Source organism: Hippocampus bargibanti, linkage group LG04, assembly GCF_051943395.1.
Source record: "Hippocampus bargibanti isolate YZ-2025 linkage group LG04, ASM5194339v1, whole genome shotgun sequence".
NCBI lineage: Eukaryota > Metazoa > Chordata > Actinopteri > Syngnathiformes > Syngnathidae > Hippocampus > Hippocampus bargibanti.
Genome location: NC_142737.1, coordinates 24,556,892 through 24,570,136, shown reverse-complemented (window position 1 = coordinate 24,570,136; position 13,245 = coordinate 24,556,892).

Sequence of the window (13,245 nt, the reverse complement as noted above, 5' to 3'; positions counted from 1 at the left end):
ATTGGAATCCCCACTAACTGATGTTTGGTGAAATTCTAAGGATTTGCACGCAAAATATGACAAAGTTTAAAACGAATGTCGATGCTGACGTAACCCTCTGCTATTAACTGGACTTGGAAAAGGACTACAGTTGGCACTGGCTAGTGCACTAATAGACCTTCACATTGGCAGGCAGCAGTTACGTCTGAAAATTGTTTATTAAATTACATTAAAGCGTACCACTTCTGTAACAATATTAAATATGTCTTTGTTTTACCCAATTTACTTCTGACATGTGTTGCAATCTTTCAAATAAACATAACTTTGTATTGGAAACGATTTAACAATGCACAAAACCAAACTTGGCACGCCGAGACTACAGTCATGATGTTAAACTCAGCAAGTTTGTTGAAAAATTGCACATTGTGTTCCATTTGTGCTATTTCACCACTCTGTGGTGGTAAGATTATGAGTGCAGTTTAATTTGATTATGGCACGTTTTGGCGAACTACATTAAGACCCAGATTAATCTATAGATGAAGGGGAACATAACACATTTGAGTTCCTCCACAAATTGACTCGATTCACAATGTGTGCCTGCATTAACGAGTAAGTGCCTCAATAATTGCTGGGATTAGTGAATTTCCGTTGTTTGTGCACAATGAGGTTAATGTTACCTGACCTATATGTATAATTTGACCTCAGCTAATTTGCACAATATAGAAGATACATGAACTTGTTAATATTTAATATGGAGCAGTTTGGTGTTCCGGTGGTTAGTGCATCAACCTCACAGTGTGGAGGTAGCAGGTTCAATTCCAGCACAACTGTACATACATAGTGCAAGTATTAAGAAAGGCATGTTGATATATGTAGCTGTATTGCATCAACCCATATTTACAGTCAAGTGTCCATTTTTTTTCCCACGTGATTGTTGAGAATTGCGAAGCCTGACAACAGTCGGTAGGACCGAGCGGCGGTACGTGTCCTTTTTGCAGCGTGGGTGTAACTGTCTCCGGCTGAAGGAGCTACCTAGTTCTGTCAGGGTGGGCAGGAGGGTGTGGGAGGGGCTGTCCATCATAGCTTTTAGTTTAGCAAGCGTCTGTCTGTTGCCCATCTCCTCCAGAGTCCAGCGAGCAGCTCAGGACAGGGTGCTCCAGTCTTTTCCTGTCCCGGGTGGTGATGCTGCCTGACCAGCAGACAATTCCATCGTGGATGGCTGAAGCTACCACAGAGTCATAGAAAGTCTTCGCCAAAATACCATGTTTTTTTACAATGTCATATGTTGTTTCTCTCTCTCTCTCTCTCTCTCTCTCTCTCTCTCTCTCTCTCTCTCTCTCTCTCTCTCTCTCTCTCTCTCTCTCTCTCTCTCTCTCTCTCTCTCCCCAACATTGTGATATTCATCAATGTTGGATATTGTTCCATACCAATGACCCGGGGTACTGGTGAAAATCCTTTTTTTCTTTGAAGTTAAGAGATACATCTACTGTAATCCTGAAATTGTGCTGGCATGCAAAATTACTATCTGCCATGTTTAATGAGACACATCACCAATATATGAAGAATGATGTCAAAGGGGAATCAATTCTGTAACAAATCATCAGTTTCTATAATACACAACAGTGCTCACAATATCCATTTTGACAGTGAAAAAAGATGATGATCATTCCGACAATCCATTGAGACATTGCCTCAATTTTAGAATTGACCAGACACTTAAAATGCCAGAAGCACCCCATGCGTGTAGAAAATTGGAGAGGGTAACACTTCATCTGTTATTCTGCTCAACAACTATGTCAGTGACTCTCCCACTCAGCCTGAATGAACTCCAATTACGAAGAGATCTTTTGCACACTATGTATGCTGATCCGCAAATGTTCAATCCGCAGAGTCCACTGTGTCATTTGGAAATTGCACTTCAGGCAAATGTCTTGCTAACAAGGGTGTTTTTGAGAGTCACTTAGATTCTCTGAAAGTATTTTTAATCATTGTTAAATGCAAATCTTTGTTATTTACCTCGAAATGTATATTGTCTTTATAATGTTCATTATTAAGTTTCAAATATTGTGGCCCATTTGTAAAGACACTCTCAATAATTGTTTGTTCTAACTACAGCGGAGGTCAATTGTGTGTGTGTGTGTGTGTGTGTGTGTGTGTGTGTGTGTGTGTGTGTGTGTGTGTGTGTGTGTGTGTGTGTGTGTGTGTGTGTGTGTGTGTGTGTGTGTGTATATCAAGGCCTTTTCACACTGCACTTAGCAGAGTGCAGTCGACTGTCGCTGAACTCCTTCTTTCAGGGCTGTTAGGGTGACATTCAATGACCCTCTGTTAGCCTCTGAGCTTCTCTCCCATGGCATCATGCTGGATGCTTTAATAGGGGCGGGGGTGTTTAAAAGGGTTCGGACGGACGACAATGGAAGATGATCTTTTTTTTATTAAGGGAGTAGGGTTGGTGATGGAAGGGTTGCCAACAGGGATGGCCAAGTTCAACATTTTCCCCAAGCTAATAGTGTTGAACATTTGTCAACATACAATTGCAAGGAACGTTCGGATTTTATCATGTATGGTTGATAATATCATCAAAAGATTCTATTTATTGTGGAGAAATCTGCATGTCAGTACAAAGGGAAAAACGGCCAAGGACATACAGTATGACCAGTGTCTGAAACTCATGACAAAAAGTTAGCGGACACCCGGGCAGACAATTCTGAAAAGTTGCCGGCCCGGCCGTAAAGTTGCCTGCCCCATTTTTCACAACTTGAAACACACTAAGACGACTAATCGCAAAAAGAAAACATTATTGCGAAGTATAAAGGATTTTTTAAATTAAGGAAGTACCTACCACAAATGCTCACTGGCTTAATTGATGGTAAATATCACTCCCAAACGAGCGTTCATTTGGCAATTTGCATACTCTGCACGGCAGCGAATCAGAAGCCTGTTTTGTGCTTCAGACTATACCATGACTTAAAAGTGTACTTGAAAGTTTTGAAAGCTTAGGAAGAGGAGTTCATGCGGCTTCTAGTGGTTTGCTTCTAACCTTTGCTTTTGCTAATGAATAAAACAAACGTTTGATTTGAAAATAATCTTTTTTTTTTCCTTGAAGAAGTTGTCGGCCACCCGGGCCGAGACGCTTTGAAAGTTGTACGCCCGATGTATTTCAAACTGACGTGGAGCGCCACTCCCGGGTGCATTCAGATTAACTTTTTTCTTACGGGGGGCCCATAAAGCGCTGGTCAGACGTCAGGCAATGTTTTTCCCTCTCACAAGGGGGTAGCATTTGCGCTGTGTACAGCTACCCCCACTTCCACCTCATATTGCTCCAGACCCATATATTTTTTTCTGATGAAAGAAGACAGTCTAAGGTTTCTAACGCTGTATTGAATGTTTATGTAGTCCTAAAACTCAATATTATGCGGGTCCTGGTATTTGAATGAAAATGACAAAAACCTTGGCATTGGAGCTTACGCATTTTTGCACGTTTGGCAGTGAATGAGATAATGGCAAAATAACACATTTAACATTAAGAAAAATGGTGCTTACCTGCATTAGTAACAGAAATAAGAGAAAACACAAACGGAAAACTGATGGCTTGCAAACCTTTCGAAAGGGTGTGGTGGGTCAGAAGGCGAGAGGGGTGATGATTTCCCTCACGCCATCCTCACACCATCAGCGTCTGCTTTTAAAGGGGACTGAGCTTCTGATGACTGTGCACAGCTGATAGCCAGCCACCAAATCAACCCCGTTTACCACTCATCAGAACCACCCGCGTGCAGATGAGTACAAAAGACTCTTAGGACATCAACAACAAAAAGCAGTAATGAAAGACAGTTTCAATTATGGTCTAATTGTGTATATGTGTGTTGTGCGGCGAGACAGCATGCAGGTGGAAAAAAGATGATAAAAGTTCACTCAGCCAGATCCAGGAAGGATATTTTTAGTTTTCTTTATTTGAAGTCGTGGTTGATATCAGTTTTCGGCAGACCACAGGTAACACTGCTCTCCAGGCTGTCCTTTCTTCCTCTTCTTCTGCTCGAAGTGACTGGCTCAGTCAGGTTTTAAAGGTGCTTCACATGAGCTTCTGGCCAATCAGGTCCCAGCGGCAATTGGCCATTCTCAGGTGGTTGCAATCACCTTCTCAAAGTCAATTAGTGGTCGCCCAAGTCTACTGTTTTGGATGGGGAGAATGCGCACCTTTCTCACATCCAAAATCCAGAAAACACAAAATTATTTAACATTTCTTTTGGCATCATGACAATGTGTTTCATTTTTCAGGGTGGAATTGACTGATTTTGGAACCAAATATTAAAAAATGAAAGTTTTATTTGTGATTTTGTTATTGCTTTTGGAGTGCACCTGTAGTCGAGTGGTTTGCACGCAAAATTCACTGTGCAGATGTCGTGAGTTCAAATCTCCCTCTGGCCACCCTGTGTGGAGTTTGCTTGTTATCCCAGGGCCCACATGGGTTTTCTCCTGTTTCCTCCCACAATCCAAAGACATGCATGAGAGGCTGGTTGAACACTCGAAGTCGTTTGTCTCTCTCTGTGCCCCGCGATTGGTTGGCAACCAATTCAGGGCGTCCGCCGGCTATTGCCCGAAGACTGCTGGGATTGTCTCCAGCAACCTCACCCCCCCCCCCCCCCCCCCACACACACGACGTTCTTCAGGATAAAAAGGTCTTGAAGATGAATGAATGAATATTGCTTTTGGTTATTTCAAGAGTGGGAGGTATAATAAAAATGGTGATAATTTCTACACTATTCAGATGTAAATATGCTAATATAAAAGCTGAAAGTTTGCAGTGAAAGTACATCTTGCTCATTTGAATTTAAAATCCAGTGTCGTTATGTTTAGAGCCAATTAGTTGAAAATTCTGTCCATATTTATGGTCCTAACTGTTATTGTAAATCTTGAAAATAACGAAGTGCCTTGCATTTTATGACATAAAGATGATATGTGAAGCAGGGTGACAGAAGCGTCCCCGCCCATGCTACTTTCCTGTTTTTTTTTTTCTTCTGGTTTGGATCCCTTAGCCCTGCTTCACAGAGAATACCAAGAAACACAAGTCCAATGTGAAAAAGGCCTTCACACTTATCAACAACAGTACTTTCAACCTGTCAAAACAAACCCAAAACAAAAAAAAATACCTTTCATGAGTTACAAAAGTGAAAAAGAAACATCAGTCATGTTCAATCACAGTAAATATTTCGAGGTACCAAATTGCTCTTTTTTTATTATTTTTTAGACATTGTTATTGTGTGAATTCATTTTGTGTGGGTCAAAATCACATTTAATGTTTTCAGTTTATTCAGAGATAGGATTCCAACAAGGTTAAAAATTACTGCTGGAAGAATTTTGATGGTAGCAAACTAAAAAATGGAACAAAAATCAAATCCCTTCTAGAAGAAGCACATAAACTTTCAGCCGCTCATGTGTGCTTCTCTAAATCTGCTCATGAAAGACCCATGTTCGAAAAAAAGTCACATTGTTTTTTATACAGTATAATGACACAACTCACTCCTGTTTTTAATTTCAGGTAAGTACACTGACAAATGTGTAATTATCCTTACTGTATCATTTTCACTAATCCTTGCATAAAGGCTTTTAAATCTGCTTCCTCTCACCTCGCCTCCACTCAAGTGAATGTCCAAGTGACCAATGAGGAGGAATTGCCTCCCCCGTGTGTGCGAGCGCTGCTTAGAATAAATAAACATAGGAAACAGTCAGTCCCAGATCCATGTAATTAGGTCACTGTTGCACACACAAGCACACATTGTGATGCTGACTACATCATGTCGTGCATTTGTTCTGTAAGGACCGCAGCTGTTACGACAGGATGTCTGGAGAGAAACTGTCAGACTGAGGCCTTCAGTTTTTCTGCAGTGTAGGAGTATGGGTTGGCGAAAGAACAATAGGCCTCATTCACCATCATTTATTACACTTCAAACAAGAACAGACTTTGTAAAAAAATTGTGTTGATATTTTTTTTGTAATACACACAAAGTCATGAGATTAAAGGTGTGTCAAGTACGATGACTTTACAAGGAGATAATGGCTTTGTTTGACTGAGACAGACGGCTAAGGTAGATCTGTTTTGTTGGTCCACCACACAACATCTCAGAGGTATTCTCAGTTGTCCTCACACATGTCTTGCATCCATGCTTGCATGTTGTTTGGATGTTTTTGTCCAAGATTCCATCGATGCACATGCATAATACTTTAAATGTAATAATTTCATAAACAACAGCCAAAGTTCTTAATTGATTATCGCACTAACCTTTTTTGGAAATATGGTTGAATGTATCATTCCCACTTTACGGTCCATTCAAGGGCGCTTTTCTTTGGTTTTTGCCATTTAAACAAATGTTTGGCTGAATTTCTAGTGTGCATCGCCACAAAGCGCAGGGGCATTTTCCCCAATAACTCAATAAGAAAGGTGAAAAGCAGATAAGGGGTCATTCAAGAACACAACAATGGCCGATGATGACTTGATATTCTTTCAATTACATCACTTGTCGGAGACTGCCAAAAAAAGCAGGTTCTTTTTTGAACACATTGTTGAAGTTCTGACTATGAATCAAGCATTATGAATCAAAGTACCTATATGCTTGATATAATTCTAGACCAAACCTGACCTGTAAACTAAACCCATGTTTTTATTCACCACCACCAACAGCTCGTTTCCCACCTAACACACACACACACACACACACACACACACACACACACACACACACACACACACACACACACACACACACACGCACGCACGCACACACAAACACAAACACACACACACACACGTGCACTAGGCACACACACACACGTGCACTAGGCACACACACACACACACACACACACACACACAACAAAGAGGGTGCAAAAAGTGCTTAAGATTGAATTACTTTTTTACTTCTAGATGGTGCAGCTTGAGTGGCTCCCTTTACAGCATCTCATGTGTTTATTTTCCCCTGTGAAATGTAAATTTTCCCATTGTGAGACAAATAAAGGCATATCTAATCTAATCTAATCTAATCTAATCTAATCTAATCTAATCTAATCTAATCTAATCTAATCCATTTACACAGTCACACCCTTGGTGGCCAAAGTGATACCTAAATTGTGGGGCCAAAGCAGTGCCCGGCTGACAGCAATTATTCAGGTCTGAGTACAACTGGTCATGGCTATGTCCAGATCTGAGTAAGGGACACAAAGGAGACAGCTCGAGAGAGAGAGAGAGAGAGAGAGAGAGAGAGAGAGAGAGAGAGAGAGAGAGAGAGAGAGAGAGAGAGAGAGAGAGAGAGAGACAAGAAAGAATTATGGATGAAAGAGAAAAGGCAGGGGTTATTGATCACTGTTGGGCGTAGGAGATAAGTGAGCAGTCGAAGAAGAGGGAAAAGGCTAAAAAGACCCAAAGCAGTCGGGGGAAGCAAATATAAATGCTACAGTTTGGATGGAGAAGGAATCAAGTCTCGTTCGTCCTAGTGTAGGAGTAAAAAAAGGTGAGATGTCCGCGTAATTGATGCAGAAACAGCCTGGGGATTTATTTTACAGGTATTATCTCAAATACTTTGTTGTCGACAGACGTTCACTTTTCATGTTGGGCAAGTTGCATCACGAATTATGTTGACGAGAGGGCGAAAGGCTGTTGTGAAATGATCTGTGTGAAGTGAAGTGAACTTTATGCCAAAATGTATGAATACCCATACGTAGAATTTCAATATGTTTGTTTAAATGAGTTCTAATTCAGAGATGTTTTATTTTTTTCGGGGCGGAGTTGGGTGGGAGTCTGTGTGTCTTTATTCTGTACTATATCCTCCAGGATGTATTATTTCCTTGGTCTATTCCTGAGTGGTCCTATTTTAATCCTTCCGCAAGGCGAGTGAGGAATCCCCCTTTATTTTAGCCGCCCACTTCATACAAAGACACAAAAAAACCACACAAAACACAATTTACCTCAGTGTGCCCACACAGGCCTTCCATACCACATGCTAACCGAACTCCACCTTTCTGCAGTTTTGCACATACACGCCGTTGAACAGTCGCTGCATGACCAGTGACTGCACACATGCATGTGAGTCTTTTTATGTGTTTGTGGGCAAGATGGCAAAGAGAGCAGATGTGTCACTGACGAAAGACCACACTGGGCTGGATAGAATAATATAGTCAAAGTAACCCCAATGAGCTGCACCGCCCTGCTGTCTCTGTGTGGTCCTTAGTCATCAGTCTATCCTTCAAACGCACACCAACACACGCACACACACACACACACACACACACACACACACACACACACACACACACACACACACACACACACACACAAATGCACGCACACACGCGCCGCGCACACACACACACACACACACACACACACACACACACACACACAAATGCACACACACACGCGCCGCGCACACACACACACACACACACACACACACACACACACACACACACACACACACACACACACACACACACACACACACCTTTTCCTCAGTTTGGAGAGGGGGGTAGGTAGCGAAATCACCTTCCGGATTTTGCAATGTCTTACTGCCACGAGATCGGGTGTTTTCCACCACTACTTTGGAGATTTCTTGATTGACAAACTGGTCATCGAAGGAGTAATCCTGCAGTGCTTCATCTAACTGAATGGTCTTTCAGAGTATTTCAGCTAACATTGTCCTAGCATCATATTATGTATATAATCTTGATTGCGGCCTTGTCACAACTAAAGATGGATTCCCTCATCTGCAGCCTTTTTTCAAGCTTTCCCAATGTTCCAGATGGGTTTCTTTTTCAGGTGTTCCTTGCACTCCCGCGGGTTAAAATCAGAGGTTGTAATTAATATTTGTCAACTGGGAAACACTTTGAGATGTTTCTGTGATTAAGGGCGACAAAAATAAATCTGACTTTTTAAATTTGAGACACGCATACTTACACACATGCAAAACAGAAGCATCAATTGTGTACTTGTCATATTATTCTTGTTTCTTTTGGTTTGGTTTTTTTCCACATCACAGACATCTGGCAGTAGCATGTAGGTATTTTAAATCCACTTTACACTAATGTTGTCAATGTTGTTGTCATTGTGGAAAATAGAATTAATAGAACTTTGCTGCTGTGAAATGTAAATTTCTCCACTGTGAGACTAATAAAGGCAAATCCAATCCAATCCAATCCAATCCAATCCAATCCAATCCAATTCTGTCATATAATAATACAAATGTAACCTCTACTGCAAGATAGAATTTTCTTTTGTATTCTGCATAATTGTCCAATAAAGCTGATTCTGATTTTGTTTCTGATTATCTCATCAAGCTGAATCAAGGACATTGTTGTCATTGCTACGAATAGTTTTAATTCTTTCAGTGAAGACATTTGTGAATAAGAAGGACCTATAAGAACACTTTGAATGCGCATTAGCATGTACAGTTATTGGCTTTATAAACCTATGACCATATATGGGTACTTTCGTGATTCCCTTGAGCCATGTCACTTCTGTTCTCCCCTTTTTTCTTAAACTGCTTATTTGCCAGTGATTGTATGGTCAGCAATTTTTCTTTATCTGGCAGTACTCACCGATATTTTAGATTTGACCTAATAACAGTATGCATGATTCCATGAAAGATAATCACTGAGCCTCAACATACTTTCCTATATTGTCTGACAGCCAGTGATGTATTTTCAAACTAAACAAATTATCAATTGCACCCTAACATACAATAAACAGCTAGAATAGGTTTCCAAATGTCGAGAAAGGGAAACTGCTAGCTGAGTTTGATTTCATTAGCAATTCGTGTTCATCAAGACCTAATTGCGATCTTTGCAGACATTTTCCTGACAAAGTCACTATAACAATGGGGACGGAACTGAAATGTGTCACTTAAATAGTTAATGCATACATTCAGTAGGCTGTGTTGTGGCGTACTAGTCTATGTTTTTATGTGATGGCGTGGCATGAAATGCATCTCATAAAATCACAGCCATTACATTTTGGGTGGTACTGTAATTCTTTTAGGGTTCAAAAGTGAAAGGATTGTTTTATCAAGAATAGTTACACGCAAGGCCAAATTTGGTATCTCTTTGTGTACTTGTGGACAATAATTTTAAACATGTAACAAAACGGTGAAGAATGCTTGAATAATCAGAGCAGTTTGAGATGCTTATTTTTTTGATTAATTTCATACCATTGGCCTCAATACTATGTGAAAAATTAGATATACAGTTAAGTCTCGTTATATCGATATTCAAGGGAGTCCGAAAAAATATCGATATAACCGGGACTATCGATATATCCGATCCTGCGCCGAACTGCATTAAACAAAAGCCGTCAAAAGAGGGCAGCCAAGCGCCATATAACAAACGGAGCTGGCCATTAGCTCCCTTTTTTTTGGGTGAGAGATGTTCCCCCAATGTTGCCTCAAAATGGCACATATAATTCTTTAATGATTGTAAACATGTATGCTTTAATCTTCAGAACTACAGTGTATTTGAAACATATTCATAACTGGATGTGTAACAAGAAAGCATATCATCCGAATCTGAAGCCATTGTTTGGATTCACAAGCAATGCAAGACGTCTTGGCGTGAAGTCATTTTTATTTGCATTTGAATAAAAAGTGACATCAGCTGTCCTTTAATACACAGTATGGAATGTTCATAATTTTCAAAATCATCGCGCTTCAGCAGACAAAACAAGAAACATTGTTGCAAAAAACGATTGCATTCATATACAGTACAGTGGGCATGTACATGACACAACAGGGAAACTGCAACGCTTACATATTACTGTATTATGTATACAATTTAAAAAAGTCATCAATCTTCTTCTGCTTCCCATTTTTACCTTTTAACACAAACACTTCAATCTCGTCTGCTACACACGAGCTAGCGTCTGAAAATGAAAATGGCTCTGCTCCACGGGTGCTGGGCACGTAACCAAGTCACCTGACCAAGTCGACCAATGGCGCGACTGATGGCGTGACACGTAACCAAGACACGTGACCAAGTTGACCAATGGCGCGACCGATGGCGTGTCACGTGACAAAGTCACACGGCCAAGTCGACCAATAGCGCGACCGATGGCGGCTCATGTGACCAAGTCGACCAATGGCGCGACCGATGGCGGCTCACGTAACAAGACATGTGACCAAGTTGACCAATGGCGCGACGGATATATCGATATAAACAACAAAAATGGCCGGCGGGGGATGAAAAGGAGCACCGTAATAACCGGATTATCGTAATAACCGGGTATCGTACTAAACGGTACTAATTATACATAAAAAGACTAGAAATGTGCAAGGGAAAGGAAAATAGTATCGTAAATAGCGGTACTATCGATATAACCGATATCGATATAACGAGACTTTACTGTATATCCCATTGAAATTTATAAGGTAACAACAAACCACTAAAGACAGGAATACTTTCTGGCGTGGACAAATTTGTTCACATGCATTTGTTGAAAAATAGAAAAAAAACTGAATTAACTAGAAAATTAATTGCAGATTAACCGATGAAAATCAGACACCAGTTTTTGAAAGTTGCAGTTCATTCGAATCACTAAAAAAACTCACAATAAAACAAACAAACAAACAAACAAATAAACAAACATGAATGAAAGAGGATTGGGAAAACATAATGGTCCCCTTCACTTCATCATTGCAGTCAAACAATTCCTCTAACTGTAAATATGACTTCCTTGGCTTTCCCAACAAGGTAATCTTGCCTTCTCCTTGTGAGCAAAGAGTGCCAGTTGTCTCATGTTAGAAGTGTGCCTTCTCCAATCGGCTTGTTTCAACTCCTGCAGTCGGTGTTATGGCCACTTCAGAATAGGGCAATGTTTTATCCCCTTAGCCATTCTTGAGTGTTTTTATCTTTCTGTAACTGAGACCAAGCTTTTTGATCCAATTGTGAATGCCTTCCCAGAATGCTTTGATAGCCTTAAAATGTATGGTACCATTCATAGATTTAAGACATCATGTGCCAAATGGAGCAAATCAAAACCCAAAAAACATAACCGGGCCTCCTGCGTATTTCACAGAAGAGATAGTGTCCTTTTATTGGTTTGCTTCATTTTTGTGCCTGTACCCATTGGTGTGCTGCACTTTATCGAAAAGCTTGAGTTTTAATCTGTACATTCAGGCGGAATTGTGGATAAATCTCAGCCTTTTTCTTTCGTTCATTTTTTAATAAGGAGTTTTGTGAGACTACATTCAAATGTTACTATCATTAAAAAAAACCTCCGTCTAAATATCATGCTCCTTTGAGATGGTCTTTTTGCTTTTATCTTTTTGATATTTTCCTTCCTAATCTCCTGAAGAAACCCTCTCTTTTGCTTTCTGTGGTTCAGTGTGATAGACCCTGTCTCACTGAGGAGCAGCGCAACTACTTCTCACCCTTTAGATAGGCACATTACGCAAGTGTAGACACCTTGTGAAGTTCATTAGAGGTCACACAGTTTAAATTACGACTATGATAGATTAGATTCTATTGAATGCGTCTGTGTAAGCTCTCAGTCGTACAGGAGTGGTCCATCAATGAGAAGGTTTCTTCAGCCGTCATCTGTACTTTTTGAAGGTGTCGGACGTTTCGCCTCCCATCCAAGAGGCTTCGTCAGCGAACTAAAGCACTTTAGTTCGCTGACGAAGCCTGAAGACATCTTGGCTAATCTTTAGTACCCCCGTGTTCCATCCATCCATCCATCCATCCATCCATCCATCCATCCATCCATCTCCTGCCGCTTATCTGAGGTCGGGTCGCGGGGGCAGCAGCCCAGACTTCCCACTCCCCAGCCACTTCTTCTAGCTCATCCTGGCGGATCCTGAGGCGTTCCCAGGCCAGCTGGGAGACATAGTCTCTCCAGCGTGTCCTGGGTCGTCCCCGGGGTCTCCTTCCCGTGGGGCATGCTTGGAACATCTCGCCAGGGAGGCGTCCTGGGGGCATCCTAATCAGATGCCCGAGCCACCTCATCTGGATCCTCGCGATGTGGAGGAGAAGCGGCTCGACTTTGAGCCCCTCCCGGATGACCGAGCTTCTGACATTATATCTAAGGGAGAGCCCGGACACCCTACGGAGAAAGCTCATTTCGGCCGCTTGCATCCGGGATCTCATTCTTTCGGACACGACCCATAGCTCGTGACCATAGATGAGGGTTGGGATGACGTAAAGCCCGCATAACAGCAGACGCCACACCGATCCGCCTGTCGACCTCTCGCTCCCTTACACTGTCATTCGTCAACAAGACTCCCTTAAACTCCT